We start from the raw sequence: 16,882 nt of genomic DNA, 5'->3' as shown, positions 1-16,882 counted from the left end.
AGAAGTCCAGCACATTCATGAGTAATTTGTTCCAAACTGTCTTTTTAAAAACTTACTTCCAGTCTGAATTTGTGTCTCTTCTGCTTCCAGCCATTGGATCTTGTTAAGCCTTTGTCTACTCGGTTTAACAGCCCTCCACTTTTAGAAATTTTCTCCCCATGTAGGTATTCATAGATCATGAACAAGTCACCTCGTAACTTCTCTACAATAAATTAGATCAGCAGTTCTCAAACTGTGGGTTGGGACCCCAAAGTGGGTTGCAACCCCGTTTTAAAGAGGGTGCCAGGGCTGGCGTTCAACTTGCTGGGGCCTGGGGTGGAAGCCCAAGCCCTGCCACCCAGGACTGAAGCTGAAGCCCGAGATCTTCAGTCTTGGACAGCTGGGGCTCAGGCTTTGGCCCAACCCCTTGGGTGGGCTCAGGCTTCGGTGCCCCCTTCTGGGGTCATGTAGTAATTTTTGTTGTCAGAAGGGGATCGTGGTGCAATGAAGTTTGAGAACCCCTGAATTAGATCATAGGTAGGGCTCTACCAAATTCACGGCCATGAAAAACGTATCACAGACCGTGAAATCTGGTCTTTTGTGTGCTTTTACTCTATACTATACAGATTTCACAGGGGAGACCAGCATTTATCAAATTGGGGGTCCTGACCCAAAAGGGAGTTGCAGGAGGTGACCCCTTATTTTAGGGAGGTCACAGTATTGCCACCCTTACTTCTGTGCTGCCTTCAGAGTTGGGTGGCTGGAGAGTGGCGACTGTTCAGCGGCACCCAGCTCTGAAGGCAGCGTCCCACCAGCAGCAGTGCAGAAGTGAGGGTGGCAACACCTTACCACGCCGTCCTTGCTTCTACACTGCTGCTTTCAGAGCTGGGCGGCTGGAGAGCGGCGGCTGCTGACGGAGGGCCCAGCTCTGCAGGCAACAGTGCAGAAGGGTGGCAGTACCATACCCTGCCGTCCTTACTTCTGCGCTGCTGCTGGCGGCGGCTCTGCCTTCAGAGCTGGGCTCCAGCCAGCAGCCGCCGCTCTCCAGCTGCCCAGCTTCGAAGGCAGCGCCGCCGCCAGCAGCAGCACAGAAGTAAGGGTAGCAGAACCGCAACCCCCCCGACAATACCCTTGCAAGCCCCCCACAACTCCTTTTTGGGTCAGGACCCCGACAATTACAACGCCGTGAAATTTCAGATTTAAATAGCAGAAATCATGACATTTACGATTTTTAAAATCCTGTGACCAGGAAATTGAGCAAAATGGACCGTGAATTTGGTAGGGCCCTAATCATAGGTGCTGGAACAAGGGGTTCTGAGGCTGCTGCAGTACCCCTTGGCTTGAAGTGGTTTCCATTATATACAGGGCTTACAGTTTGTATGCGGGGGAGGAGTGAGAGTTATTGAACCAAATTGTTCCAGCACCCCTGAGTTAGATTGAGCTTCTTACATCTGTTATAGTATAGGTTTTCCAAAGTTTGTATAATTTTTATAGCTCTTTTCTGAACCCCGCCCCTTTTGTCCTTGCCCCTACAACATTTTATATCCATTGTACCTGACATTCTTGAAGTCCCCTCAGCAGCCTCCTTGTATTCTGTTAGGTTTCAGAGTAACAGCCGTGTTAGTCTGTATTCGCAAAAAGAAAAGGAGTACTTGTGGCACCTTAGAGACTAACCAATTTATTTGAGCATGAGCTTTCGTGAGCTACAGCTCACTTCATCGGATGCATACCGTGGAAACTGCAGCAGACTTTATATACACACAGAGAATATGAAACAATACCTCCTCCCACCCCACTGTCCTGCTGGTAATAGCTTATCTAAAGTGATCATCAGGTTGGGCCATTTCCAGCACAAATCCAGGTTTTCTCACCCTCCACCCCCCCACACACAAATTCACTCTCCTGCTGGTGATAGCCCATCCAAAGTGACAACTCTTTACACAATGTGCATGATAATCAAGTTGGGCCATTTCCTGCACAAATCCAGGTTCTCTCACCCCCTCACCCCCCTCCCAAAAACCACACACACAAACTCACTATCCTGCTGGTAATAGCTCATCCAAAGTGACCACTCTCCCTACAATGTGCATGATAATCAAGGTGGGCCATTTCCAGCACAAATCCAGGTTTTCTCACACACCCCCCCACCCCCATACACACACAAACTCACTCTCCTGCTGGTAATAGCTCATCCAAACTGACCACTCTCCAAGTTTAAATCCAAGTTAAACCAGAACATCTGGGGGGGGGGGGGTAGGAAAAAACAAGGGGAAATAGGCTACCTTGCATAATGACTTAGCCACTCCCAGTCTCTATTTAAGCCTGAATTAATAGTATCCAATTTGCAAATGAATTCCAATTCCAATTCCAATTGTATTCTGTGTGTGCATTGGGATGACACAGCTTGAGCTAAAAGTGGAGTTTGTGAGACAGTTAATTTGACAGGACTAGATAATGTCTGGTCCTTCCAAGAGTGCATTGAGCCTCCTCCTTCCTTATCTTATCCAATACGTCCACTCTAAAATAGAATAGAATAGACTTGAGGGGCTTTGGGTCAGACCCTAGTGCCTGATTCTCCTTTCACTTGCACCCATGTAAATAAGTATCGGGGTAGCCATGTTAGTCTGTATCCACAAAAACAACAAAGAGTCTGGTGGCACCTTAAAGACTAACAGATAAGAAGTGGGTTTTTTACCCACAAAAGCTTATGCCCAAATAAATCTGTTAGTCTTTAAGGTGCCACTGGACTCCTTGTTGTTTTAGTGTAATAAGGAATAACTCAACTGAAGTTATTAGTTACACTGGTGTAAAACTAGCGAGAGATAAAAATAAGGCTCTATGTGCACAAGCCAAAGCTGTGCAAAAAGCACAGAATCATAGAAATTGGAGCCCATGGGGCTAGCCTGCTATATTATATAATCTGTTTTCTTCATTGGTTTGATTGATTATATTGTTTTCTTGGTTTATGTTTTGTACTGAATAATCCCAGTATACATTACTTCATTATACTTGGCTGTAACGCAAGGAACCTACAGGCCTACATCCTGTATGATTAGCTAGAGCAAGTTAGCAAAGTGTTTGTAACCTTTGGCATAGATATATAGCCTACTGGCTACCCTTTTCGACTTTGGGGAACTGAACGGAGAACTGAACAGAAAACTGAATGGGTTTACCATAATTCTGGAACATACCAGTAACCACAAGGTACACCGCAGAACTTGGAAGTAATGATCTAGGCCAAAGGTAACTGGTTTGAGGATGAGATAATGGATATTAATATGTATGAATATGGTATTAGTATGTCAGAATATTCTAACCTATAGAGTAAGTGTATCCGAAGAATGATCTGAGTGAGGAAATAAGATTTGGGCATGGAAGGTTGGCATTGATATGAATATTCAGGGCAGTACCAGGACCTATAAGAGGGCCAACCACCATGCGGCTTAGTCATTCTTCCCCTTAGTTATCGTCTGTGAAGCTATCAGCTCAGTTTCTGCAATATAGTTTAGCAACTGGACACTGAAACCTAATCTCTACCAGTCTGGGATTGAGAAGCCTGCACCATTGAACTCATTGGGCATGCCAGAGATGAGGCTGGTCTTCTGTCTCCCACTACCAGGTCTCCAAGGAAGGGTGTGAATATGCTAGTTGAAGTAGCCTTTTATAAAAGGGATGTTACAACCGGGGACTATAGAACTGTATTACTTAGTTGTGGCTCTGTGGTTTATAGTTTGATTACTCTCTCATTTATTTTAATAACGATCTTGAAAATTTGGTTTTGTCCTCAGTGTGAGTGTCCTTGCCACACATCCCAAGGGTCCGTACAAGATACTGAACTCTCGATGTTCTCTGATTCTGTAGCCTGAATTTGGGACAAGACCTAAGTATTTTCTGGTCAGATCATTGGTGAGCCGTAAAAAAATAGCTCTATAAATTCAGGTCAACATAATGTAGGACAGGAAGGGACCTTGAGAGATCATCTAGTCCAGCCCGCTACACTGAGGCAGGACCAATTAAACTTAAACCATCCCTGACAGGTGACTGTCTAACCTGCTCTTAAAAACTTCCAGTGACAGGGCTTCCACAACCTCCCTTGGAAGCCTATTCTACTGCTTACCTATCTTTATGGTTAGACAGTTTTTCCTAATAGGTAACCTAAATCTCACTTGCTCCAAACTAAGTCAATTACTTCTTGTCCTACCTTCAGTGGGCATGAAGAACAATTGATCCCCATCCTCTTTGTAACAGCCCTTAACATATTTGAAGACTGTTATCAGGTCCCCCCTCAGGATATGTCTACATTACAATGTAAGCCCAGGCTCAGACACAGGCTCAAGGCCCTAACTCACCTCCCATCTACACACTCATCTCTTGGGCTCAGACCCAGGGTCCTAGGACCTCATGAAGGTGGAAGGTCTGAGCACAAGTTGAGGCAGGACCTACAGTTGGAGCCCCATCATTTTGCAGTGTAGACACAACCCCCTGCCCTCCTGGGCTCGGGTCCTTGGAGTCCACCTACAGCATCCCACAATGCTGTGGGCCGATTTCCTTTGCCCTCTCTCTCCCAAGAATCGCCAGTCAACTCCAGAGAAAAAGAAGCACCCCCATTGATCCAATGCAACAGCTCAGCGTTTAACTCTTCTATTTTATTCTGACCACCAAGCTGCAAACACACCTTAGGACAGTAGTCTCCAACTTTATTAAATTCAAAAAGTGATCTTGTGCTTAAGTGCAACCCAGGATTTATGTCAAAGAAAACATAGAAACAACAGTAATCACACAAACCCAAACACCCTTACCCCACCCCCTATCCTGCCCCTTCCCCAGGGCCACGCCCATGCCCCACTCACACCATCCCCCCTCCCTCCCTCCCTTTCACCGGCCTGGGACAGGGGGTTGGGTTGTGACTGGGGAAGTGGGTTCTAGGCTGGGGCTGAGGGGTTCGGAGTGTGGGAGGGGCTCCAGGCTGAGCCTGGGGCAGAGTGTTGGGGTGCAGGAGGGGGTTCAGGTTGCAGGCTCTGGGAGGGAGTTTGGGTGCAGGAGGGGGCTCAGGGCTGAGGAGGGGGTTGGGGTGTGTGGGGGGGTGGGGTGCTGGCTTTGGGAAGGGGCTCAGGGCTTGGGCAGCAGGTTGGGGTGCAGGGTGCAGGCACTGGGAGGGGGCTAGGGCAAGGGGTTGGGGTTGGGGTGCAAACTCTGGGAGGGGGTGCAGAGTGCAGGCTCAGGGTTGAGTACCAGAAAAGCAGGGACCACAACTGCACCTCTGGCAACTTGCTGACATAGTTCCTGTTTTATGATGAGTTTGACTGGGTGCGAGGGACTGCACCCATCACTGAGCCACCAGCAGCGGACTATGACCTTCTCAGCAGGGGTGACACCCCGCTGGTGCCAGAAGCCAGCATGGGAATCGATGGGAGCCAGAAGCAGATGCCGAATGAGGCAAATGAAGTGACTCTGCTGATTAAACCAATCCTCGGGGACGTATGGATTTCTACTCTATGAAGCAGTGTGCAAGCCCTGGCTAGCAGCATATATCTGCTAATGGCAGATCGCATGCCAGGGCCTTGGCATCTCCTGTCCTCTCCCCACCATGTGGGATTCAAAATGGGGACTGCGAAACACAAACAGTAAAACAAGCTTTTCCTAGGAAGGTGCATGTCTTTGCTAGTTCATTCCCGTTTGTTAAAATAAGAACCTTGTATTACTTTCCCTGTACATACGCTGCTTGGTACTAACCCCACAGTGTAACGTGCCACTTGGAAATACTCCACTGTAGGGGGCGAGGGGGAGAAGGAGAGGGGAAAGGGGTTCAATTGTAGTCACTCTCTGTTCCATTAGTCCATGAATTCCATAAATGACAAAGCCATTACTCCAAGATATGACTGGGGTTTGAATTCAGTCCAGAAATTTGCCAGGTGGAGAAAGGGGGTATTTGCATGCACTCCTAACAGGCTATATCGGAAGCTGTGGGGAGGTATTAAGTTATGTGAAAGCCAGCGCAGTGTCCTGTTGATTCCTTTCATGAATTCTGACCCAATTCCAGGTGCTGATAGCTGCAAATGTTTCCTGCAGTAAGAACTCCAGCTAGGTAGTCACTGTTTTGGGAGGGCATATTTTCCAGGGCTATCTCGGTAGCTGACCAGCCCACTGCACTTGTAGATGTGCTGTTCGGTCACTGTACATTTGAATACTTTGATGGCATACGCACTTGGTTTCCCACTGGCAGTTTGGAATAACAACTCTCTCTGCCAGTCAGGCACCACAAGAACTGTTATGTCCTCCAAACCGTGCAATGCCTGATATGAGAACGGCAGCTTGTGTAGCATGATGCAGCCACTGACCCACCCCCAAACTCCATTTTAGTGATTTTTTTTTTAAAATTGTGATTTTTAGAGTACCATTCTCTCAGCACGTCTTTCGCTCTGAGTAACTCTGCTGTGTCCAGGGAGCTTCTGTGGTCTGAAGCAGCCCTCTGCCCATTTACTGAAGTTCAGTTTCAAAAAGGAACGTTTTTTGTTCTGTGCTCCTTCTCTGAGCTATTCAAGACAAAAACCCGCTGTGTCTTGTCCTGTTCCAGACTCCGTAGCTTGCTCACAGTGCAGAAGCCTGGCTCTGTGTACCTTCCTGGACCATTCCAAGAGGAAGCGTTTCTGAGTTCTGGACAGGGCCAACAAGCAGGTCAAGTACCAAAAGCAAAGGGACTTGCAGCAAGAGAAAAGAGGCCCAGAGGCAAGCGGAAAGGCTCAGGCTGGCCTCACAGCTTGGGGACAGGGTGGCAGCACAGGAGCAGGTGCTCACTTTACAGGTCCTGAAACAGGAATGGTGGTTAAGGGGGGAAGATAGAGCACAAAAGAAAGAACATTTGAGCAGCTGCTGTGCCCACACAACAAGCTGTGTCCCCTCCGTGGTACCCTGGCCTGCATTCTCAGAACAGCTTAGACAATGCCATGGTTGGGTGGCCTGTGCAGTCAGGCCCTGTGAACGGCTGGACAAGGCAAATGTGCCCCATACAGTCCTCAGTTCTGAAGTCCTCTCCCGTGGACGCCTCCATCCCCCGGCCCCAGTGCCAAGTGCACGGCAAACATGGAAGAAGGGAAAGAAGAATGGAGAGCCAAGGGACAAGCAATAGTGTGAGGGGTGGGGTGTCTAGTACGTAGCTTACCTGTTTGCACTTGTTTATGCACTTTGTTCTTGGTTACTTAAAAGCTTTTGGTGTTGCTGATGTTTTGGTGTGCTAATGGCAGCTGGCCTGCCAGGCACTGGTTTAATATTATACTGTTCCAATACATATGTAAAAATAAAGGTTTTTATATCATAAAGACATTTTGTTGTCATCACTGCAACACAACATATAATGTGTATTTCAAATAATAAAGTTAAACATTTAAAAAAGGGAAGAAGGAGAACCCGGGGAACTACAGACCCGTCAGCCTCACCTCAGGCCCCAGAAAAATCATGGAGCAGGTCCTCAAGTAATCCATTTTGAAGCACTTGGAGAAGAGGAGGGTGATTAGGAACAGTCAACATGGATTCACCAAGGGCAAGTCATGCCTGACCAACCTGATTGCTTTCTAGGATGAGATAACTGGCTCTGTGGATATGGGGAAAGAGGTGGACATGATATGCCTTGACTTTAGCAAAGCTTTTGATTCGGTCTCCCACAGTATTCTTGCCAGCAAGTTTTAAAAGTACGGATTGGATGAATGGACTATAAGGTGGATAGAAAGCTGACTAGATCGTCGGGCTCAACAGGTAGTGATCAATGGCTTGATGTCTTGTTGGCAGCCGGAATCAAGAGGAGTGCCCCAGAGGTCGGTTTTGTTCAACATCCTCATGAATGATCTGGATGATGGGATGGATTACACCCTCAGCAAATTCGCAAATGGCGCTAAACTGGGGGGAGAGGTAGATACGCTGGAGGATAGGGATAGGGTCCAGAGTGACCTAGACAAATTGGAGGATTGGGCCAAAAGAAATCTGATGAGGTTCAACAAGGACAAGTGCAGAGACCTGCATTTAGGATGGAAGAATCCCATGCACTGCTACAGGCTGGGGACCAACTAGCTAAGCAGAATTTCTGCAGAAAAGGTGCTGGGGATTACAGTGAATGAGAAGCTGGATATGAGTCAGCAGTGTGCCCTTGTTGCCAAGGAGGCATATTGGACTGCATTAGTAGGAGCATTACCAGCAGATCGAGGGAAGTGATTATTCCCCTCTATTCGGCACTGGTGAGGCCACATCTGGAGTATTGCATCCAGTTTTGGGCCCCCCACTACAGAAAGGATGTGGACAATTTGGAGAGAGTCCAGTGGAGGGCAACAAAAATTATTAGGGGTCTGGGGCACATGACTTATGAGGAGAAGCTGAGGGAACTGGGCTTATTTAGTTTGCAGAAGAGAAGAGTGAGGGGGGATTTGATAGCAGCTTTTAACTACATGAAGGGGGGTTCCAAAGAGGATGAAGCTAGGCTGTTCCCAGTGGTGGCAGATGACAGAACAAAGAGCAATGGTCTCAAGTTGCAGTGGGGAAGGTTTAGGTTGGATATTAGGAAAACTGTTTCACTAGGAGGGTGGTGAAGCACTGAACTGGGTTACCTAGGGAGGTGGTGGAATCTCCATCCTTAGAGGTTTTTAAAGGCCCACCTTGACAAAGCCCTGGCTGGAATGATTTAGTTGGGGCTGGTCCTGCTTTGAGGGGGTTGGACTAGATGACCTCCTGAGGTCTCTTCCAACCCTAATCTTCTATGATTCTATGATATGATCAGGGGCAACTGGGAGGCTGTATGCAAAACCAAGGTCTCAGTACAGCCATACATATCAATCCATACATCAGTTACTTAAATCAATCTATCCTGTTTCCCCCTCCCCACCCCATTTCATAAGTAGTCATGTCATTCCAAGGACAATACATGGCATACAACCTTCTCTCCCACACAAGCAATCAACACCTCCCCTAGGAACATTGATAAAGGTACTATTCTCGCTCTTCCACTGGCCCATGCAAGTCCATAATGGGGGAGCACAAAGCATCCCTGATTTCTGTTGCCCAGGTATATCCAGCTTCAGCTGTGGCAGGTGAACTTTCTGGCTGAGTGTACTGGCTCAGTGGTTTCTCTTCATCATAGGTCCAGGCAGGGGGAAACAGCTCACCTCAAAGATTATGTTCAGCACAGAAGTCACAGTCATATGGACAGCATTGTTGACGCTGGAATTTAAATTGACACTGGAATGTAAACAAACCCTCAGGGTATGTCTACACTGCAATTAAAACCCTGCAGCTGGCATGTGCCAGCTGACTCAAGCTCACAGGGCTTGGGCTAAGGGGCTGTTTAACTGTGGTATAGACGTTCAGTCTCAGGCTGGAGCCCGGTCTCTAGGACCCTGCGAGTTGAGGGGGTCCCAGAGCTCAGGCTGCAGCCTGAGCCCAAACATCTACACTGGAATTAAACAGCCCCACAGCCCGAGCCCTGGGAGCCAGTGTCAGCTGGCATGGGCCAGCCGTGGGTTTTAAATTGCAGTGTAGACATACCGTCTGTCGCCTTTTCACAAGACTAAACATTGCCCAGTTTTTTAACATTTCCTTATAGCTCAGGTTTTCTAAATCTTTTACCATTTAAGTTGCTCTCCTCTGGACTCTTCAGTTTGTTCACACCAAAAGCGTGGAACTCAAAGCTGGACTGGGCGCTCCATCTGAGGCTTTGCCAATGCCTGATACAGCAGAATAGTTACCTCCCGTGTCCTGTTAATACGTCTCAGAATATAAGCCTTTTTCACAACTTTATCACACTGTTGACTCATAGTCAGTTTGTGACCCACTGTAATCCCCAGCTCCATTTCAGCACATTGCTACCTCGCCAAATGTTTCCCACCTTGTAGTTCAGAGCTTGATTTTCCCCTTCCTCAGTGCAGTGCTTTGCACTTGTCTTTATTGAATTGTATCTTGTTGATCTCAGACCAACCCTCTGATTTGTCCTCCAACATGCTAGCAACCCCTCCCAGTTTGATGTCATCCACAAATTTCATAAGCATACTCTCCACTCCAGTATCCAAGTCATTAATGAAAATGTTGATTAGTACTGGACGCACTGTGTGACACCATAGAATCATAGAATATCAGGGTTGGAAGGGACCCCAGAAGGTCATCTAGTCCAACCCCCTGCTCGAAGCAGGACCAATTCCCAGTTAAATCATCCCAGCCAGGGCTTTGTCAAGCCTGACCTTAAAAACCTCTAAGGAAGGAGATTCTACCACCTCCCTAGGTAACGCATTCCACTGTTTCACCACCCTCTTAGTGAAAAAGTTTTTCCTAATATCCAATCTAAACCTCCCCCACTGCAACTTGAGACCATTACTCCTCGTTCTGTCATCTGCTACCATTGAGAACAGTCTAGAGCCATCCTCTTTGGAACCCCCTTTCAGGTAGTTGAAAGCAGCTATCAAATCCCCCCTCATTCTTCTCTTCTGCAGGCTAAACAATCCCAGCTCCCTCAGCCTCTCCTCATAACTCGTGTTCCAGACCCCTAATCATTTTTGTTGCCCTTCGCTGGACTCTCTCCAATTTATCCACATCCTTCTTGAAGTGTGGGGCCCAAAACTGGACACAGTACTCCAGATGAGGCCTCACCAATGTCGAATAGAGGGGAACAATCACGTTCCTCGATCTGCTCGCTATGCCCCTACTTATACATCCCAAAATGCCATTGGCCTTCTTGGCAACAAGGGCACACTGCTGACTCATATCCAGCTTCTCACCCACTGTAACCCCTAGGTCCTTTTCCGCAGAACTGCTGCCTAGCCATTCGGTCCCTAGTCTGTAGCTGTGCATTGGGTTCTTCCGTCCTAAGTGCAGGACCCTGCACTTATCCTTATTGAACCTCATCAGATTTCTTTTGGCCCAATCCTCCAATTTGTCTAGGTCCCTCTGTATCCTATCCCTCCCCTCCAGCGTATCTACCACTCCTCCCAGTTTAGTATCATCCGCAAATTTGCTGAGATGCAATCCACACCATCCTCCAGATCATTTATGAAGATATTGAACAAAACCGGCCCCAGGACCGACCCTTGGGGCACTCCACTTGATACCGGCTGCCAACTAGACATGGAACCATTGATCACTACCCGTTGAGCCCGACAGTCTAGCCAGCTTTCTACCCACCTTATAGTGCATTCATCCAGCCCATACTTCCTTAACTTGCTGACAAGAATACTGTGGGAGACCGTGTCAAAAGCTTTGCTAAAGTCAAGAAACAATACATCCACTGCTTTCCCTTCATCCACAGAACCAGTAATCTCATCATAAAAGGCGATTAGATTAGTCAGGCATGACCTTCCCTTGGTGAATCCATGCTGGCTGTTCCTGATCACTTTCCTCTCATGCAAGTGCTTCAGGATTGATTCTTTGAGGACCTGCTCCATGATTTTTCCAGGGACTGAGGTGAGGCTGACTGGCCTGTAGTTCCCAGGATCCTCCTTCTTCCTTTTTTTAAAGATTGGCACTACATTAGCCTTTTTCCAGTCATCTGGGATTTCCCCCGTTCGCCACGAGTTTTCAAAGATAATGGCCAATGGCTCTGCAATCACAGCCGCCAATTCCTTCAGCACTCTCGGATGCAACTCGTCCGGCCCCATGGACTTGTGCACGTCCAGCTTTTCTAAATAGTCCCTAACCACCTCTATCTCCACAGAGGGTTGGCCATCTTTTCCCCATTTTGCGATGCCCAGCGCAGCAGTCTGGGTGCTGACCTTGTTAGTGAAAACAGAGGCAAAAAAAGCATTGAGTACATTAGCTTTTTCCACATCCTCTGTCACTAGTTTGCCTCCCTCATTCAGTAAGGGGCCCACACTTTCCTTGGCTTTCTTCTTGTTGCCAACATACCTGAAGAAACCCTTCTTGTTACTCTTGACATCTCTGGCTAGCTGCAGCTCCAGGTGCGATTTGGCCCTCCTGATATCATTCCTACATGCCCGAGCAATATTTTTATACTCTTCCCTGGTCATATGTCCAACCTTCCACTTCTTGTAAGCTTCTTTTTTATGTTTAAGATCCGCTAGGATTTCACCATTAAGCCAAGCTGGTCGCCTGCCATATTTACTATTCTTTCGACTCATCGGGATGGTTTGTCCACTAAATACGTTCCGACAGTTGGACGGTAAGCCATTGATAACTACTCTTTGAGTGCAACCTTTCAACCAGTTCTGTGTCCACTTTACAACAATTTCATCTAGACCACATTTCCCTAGTTTGCTTATGAGAACGTCATGTGGAACTGTGTCAAAAGCCTTACTAAAATCAAGATATATCATGCCTACAGCTTCCTCCCTATCTGCTAGGCCACGGGTTCTCAACCTCTTTCTTGCTGAGGCCCCGCCTCAACATGCTATAAAAACTCCAGGGCCCAGCGGGGCAGGGTGGGGGAGGAACCCTTTTGCATAGGCATAGTTTGCCTTCTATTTTGTGGGGGGCAAAGGCTGGTGGGGCTTGGGCCAGCTCCACACAGTGGGGTCCAGGAAGGGAGCACTACTTCGCCTGACTCACCTCAGCAGGTCACCCACCTGTTTGGGTTGGGGGAGGGGCACAACCAAAAAATATAAATCAAAGTGAGGACTCAGCTCAAAAAGTTTGAAAACTGCTCGGGGTGCAGGCAGGAGGTAGCTAGGGGCTGTGTGCAGTGAGGGGTGTTGCTCAGGGTGCAGGCAGGGGGTAGCTAGGGGCTGTGTGCAGGCAGGGGGCAGCTAAGGGTGCAGGTAGCTAGGGAATACATGGGCTAGGGGGAGTAGCTCATGGTACAGGCAGGGGGCAGCTAGGGGCTGTGTGCCAGGAGGGCTCCCCCTGTAGTGGCTGCTCCCTGAGGGCTCTGCTGGCCCCAGAGCCAGGTCCCCCAACCCGGGAAGCTCTTACCGGCTGTGTGAGCAATCAAAGGCGGCTGGGAGCTGAGGAGCAGCCGCAACCCCGGGCACCAGCAGCAGATGGGGGATGCCACAGCTGCCCATTCCATGGCACCACCAGCCAGAGGAGCAGCTGCCCAGCACCGCCTGGCTCTGGCTTCCCACCTACAACCTGACCAGGCAGCTGGGCCTTATGATGGGGCAGGGCAGTGGAGCTGCCCCTAGATTGCCCCACTCTGGGTAAAGCACTGCAGTTTGGGGGGCCAACACCCTCATGCCCCCCCAACTCTGCCCATGAGCTCAGGGCTTCTGCCCACTGGGAGCAGGGCTGGATTAACCTTTTGTGGGCCTGACACCAAACATATCTGTGGGCCCCCATTGAGGCAATGGAGCATGGCACAGGGAGGTCAGTCCCCAGACTGAGGGGCCAGCCAGGGGCAGCCTCGCTCCACCTAGCCCAGTGCGAGGGCACTATTTACAAACCAGCAGTTGCCAGACGCACAGTGGCCCTGTAATGCCAGCATGCCCCTTCCCCTCATAGGGTGGGCCCATGCCACGCTACAGAGCCCCCTGCCCAACACCCTCCCGACTCCCTATGACCAGAGCGCCCCCGGACCCACTATGCTCAGCACCTCCCCCGCCAACCTCCCTCAGAAATGCACAGCGCCCTGTACACCACCACCCCTGTCCAGCACTCCTGTGCTCACAGCCCCACCACAACTGCCCAGCACCCCCGCACAGAACCCCCACTCCCTATTGCCCCAACACACACATCTTCCCCGCTCCCTCACAGCCCAGCACCCTCCCCCAGACTCCCCAGAGACCCACTCCCCCCTGCCCTGCCTCCCAGCTGCACTCACTGGCCCTGCTGGGAGGTGACTGTGTCTGATGGGCTGAGCCGACAGCACAGCCAGGGCTGGTCCCAGGGCTGGGAATTGCTCTGTCCCTTCGGGAGTGGTACGATCAGCCAGGCCAAGGCCTGCCCTGGCTGGGCTCCCTCAAGATGCCCTTGCCTGAAGGGGCCCAGCCAAGCCCCCCTCACTGTCTGCCCCCCCAGGCTGAGACTGGCCAGGCTTCTGCACCAGTCCCAGGCAGCTCAGCTCTAGGGAGGCAGGCGGGGCCCCACAGGCCTGGAGCCAGAGGTGCAATGGGGTCCTGCCAGGGGCCCGAGAGGAGCAGGGGGGTGGGGCCAGGGGGCGTAGAGGAGCCCTCGGCCAGCCAGCAGGTATGCCAAGAGGAGCATGTAGTGTACAGGGGGAGGAGCGGGGTCTCGGGGCACAATGCAAGCAGAGCAGCCCGGGGCCCCTTCTGAGCATGGGCCCAGCTCTATGGAGCCACTGGCACCATTGTAAACCTGGCACTATCCAGGAGCACCGGGGCTCAGGGCTTCAGTCCCATGCAGCTCCCGGCTTCAACGCCGCACGCTTCCAGCTTGTGGGGGGGGGCACCGGCTTCAACCTGCACTGCTCCCAGCTTCGCAGGGGGGGACACCAGTTTCAGCCCCACGCCACTCCTGGCTTCAGCCCCGCAGGGGGGCGCCAAAGCTCCCGGCTTCAGCTCCACAAGGGGTGCTGGGATTCGGGGCATTGAGTGAAAGGGCTCTGGGGGTCCGTGGACCTCTGGTTCAGAACTGCTGCACTAGGCCAGTAACCCTGGCAGTAGATTGGTTTGGCATGATTTGCTCTTGGCAAATCCATGCAGGTTATTACTTATAACCCTATTATTCTGTATCTGTTTACAGACTGATTGTTTAATAATTTGTTCCATTTTCTTTCCAGGTATTGAAGTTAGGCTGACTGATCTGTAACTCCCCAGGTTCTCTTGTTCCCCTTTGCTAAAATAGGTTCTGTGTTTGCCCTTTTCCAGTCCTCTGGGATCTCACTTCAAAACGTTCACAACAAAACCAAAAAAAAGGAGAATTTACTAACTGGAAAGTTTGTTGAGAGGTTTGTGAACTACGGGATGTGAATGAACCTGGGCTCAGTTTTCAGTGAGCCTTGGCTGACTAGGTTTGAAAGCAGATGTGTCAATAGTTTGGACGGAGGTCTGCTTTGTGTTTTGAAGTTAGCCCTTTTGTTCTCATTTGAACGAACGGTGGAAACCTTTTTTGTAGTACATCCCAACTGTGGCCTTTCGACTAAGCTGACCGACAGAGGGTGTCTGTGATGATGTTACCTCATAGTAAACCAGAGCAAAGCATAGAGCAGTATACAACCTGGCAGGACCCACTCCAGGACAAACAGACTGAAGAGAACTGTGAAGACACTGCCTGACTACTAAGCCAGCTGGCTGTCAGACTTACCCACTACAAAATTCGGGGAGAATGCAAGCAATGCGTCCTTGGGCCTGAAGGGAGCCTGAGGAATTAAAAAAAAGTGAAGGGGATTGTAGAGATGTTTCTCAACAAATTACTAAAATGGGTGGTGGAGAATCACCAAGAAGAGCAGCAACAACAGACCCAGTTACTGCCACAACTGACAATACAACAACAGCAACAAGAGTAGAAGCAGCAGCTTCTTCGAGAGTTGGCTACACAACACAAGGAGCGGCAGCAACAGCTGGTACAATGGGCGGCAAAATATGTCTTTTAACACGCCAGTGGGAGCGGCTAACACCAACCCGGCTCCAAACCTCCCTCTGCAACTGCTAAAAATGGGACTAGACACCAAGCTTGAAGTGACCCTAGCAACAAGAGAGTCGCCATGGCAACCTGTTGGCTGGTGGCGAACTGGGCAGTCCTGATTCCCCCATACCTGATAAGTATGGCCCAGGATATATACCAAAGCCTTGATGCAAGGGCTGTGTAGGACTATACTCCGCTTAAGGTGGCCATCCTAGATGCTTTTGGCATTTTAGATGAGATCCACTGCCAGAGGTTCTGGTAGGAGAGATTTTTGGCCAGAGCAGTAGCCCAGACTCTAAAGGAACATTGCTGGAGGTGGCTTCAGACTGGGGAAAGAATAGGAGAACAGGTAGAAGAGAGGATTGTGTTGGAGCAGTTTCCCCAAATTCTCCCACCCAGAATATGGGAGTGAGTGGTAAAACACTGATCAGAGTCTATGTCAAGCAGTGACACTGACCAAGAATTACAAGCCATCTTCTGGGTCTGTCTGAGAAAAACCAAGGGGGGACCTGGCCCAATCACAGCCAATTCAGACAACCAGAAGAAGGGCAAAGAGGGGAGGTGCAACAGAAACTTGGTTCCTTAGCCCAAGGCAGGGATGACCAACTAAACTCCCAATGGAGAGATGAGACGGAAGGGAGGTTCCAGCCTAGTGAGAGGCTCCTCCTTGGGAACACCATCAAATGCGGGGGCACAAGCAGTCAAGGCCCCTTTGCTGTCAAGTCACTGCTTCGCATGTGGACAACTAGGCCACTTCCAATGTATGTACTGCAATTATGGGTAGGTCTGTGTGGCAGAATCTAGAGTCCACAGAAGGGACTGGAAAAATTTGTGATCTCAATGCATATTAATGGGTCCAGGGTGCAAGGCTTAATAGACTTCATGTGTAGTCAGACAGGGGTCAGATAATACCTCACGGGGGTTGAGGGAGAGTCGTATGTCTATAATGCATCCACAGGGATGTGCATCATAGGTGCAGTTAACCATACGGAACCACACAGACACAACCTGCATAGGGGGGCCATGAACCTAGCCTACTCTGTGATAATTGGGTGGAACTGGAAGTTCTTTTGGGAATTGATTGAGGAAGTGTGAGGAAAAGACCTGGAGAAAGAAAGGGGTGAGTTTGTGGATACAGTAAAAGGAGACAGGAGATGGTCAGGTGAGGAAGGACAATAACCTGGGGGAAGAAACATCTGTGTCCCCAGTTAAGGATCCTGCCTCCACTGATGATGATCCAGGGGAAGGAACATCTGCGTCTTCAGTCAATGGTCCTACCTCAATGGTGCCCCAAACCCTACGGGGACTCGAGCCAGGGACCTACATACTACACCCCCTGACATCGACCTGCTCTCAAGCCAAGTTGATTTCACTGAAGAACAACAAAACAATTTGACCC

This window comes from Caretta caretta, chromosome 1 (genome assembly GCF_965140235.1).
Source record: "Caretta caretta isolate rCarCar2 chromosome 1, rCarCar1.hap1, whole genome shotgun sequence".
Taxonomy (NCBI): Eukaryota; Metazoa; Chordata; order Testudines; family Cheloniidae; genus Caretta; species Caretta caretta.
This window is presented reverse-complemented; position numbering follows the sequence as displayed.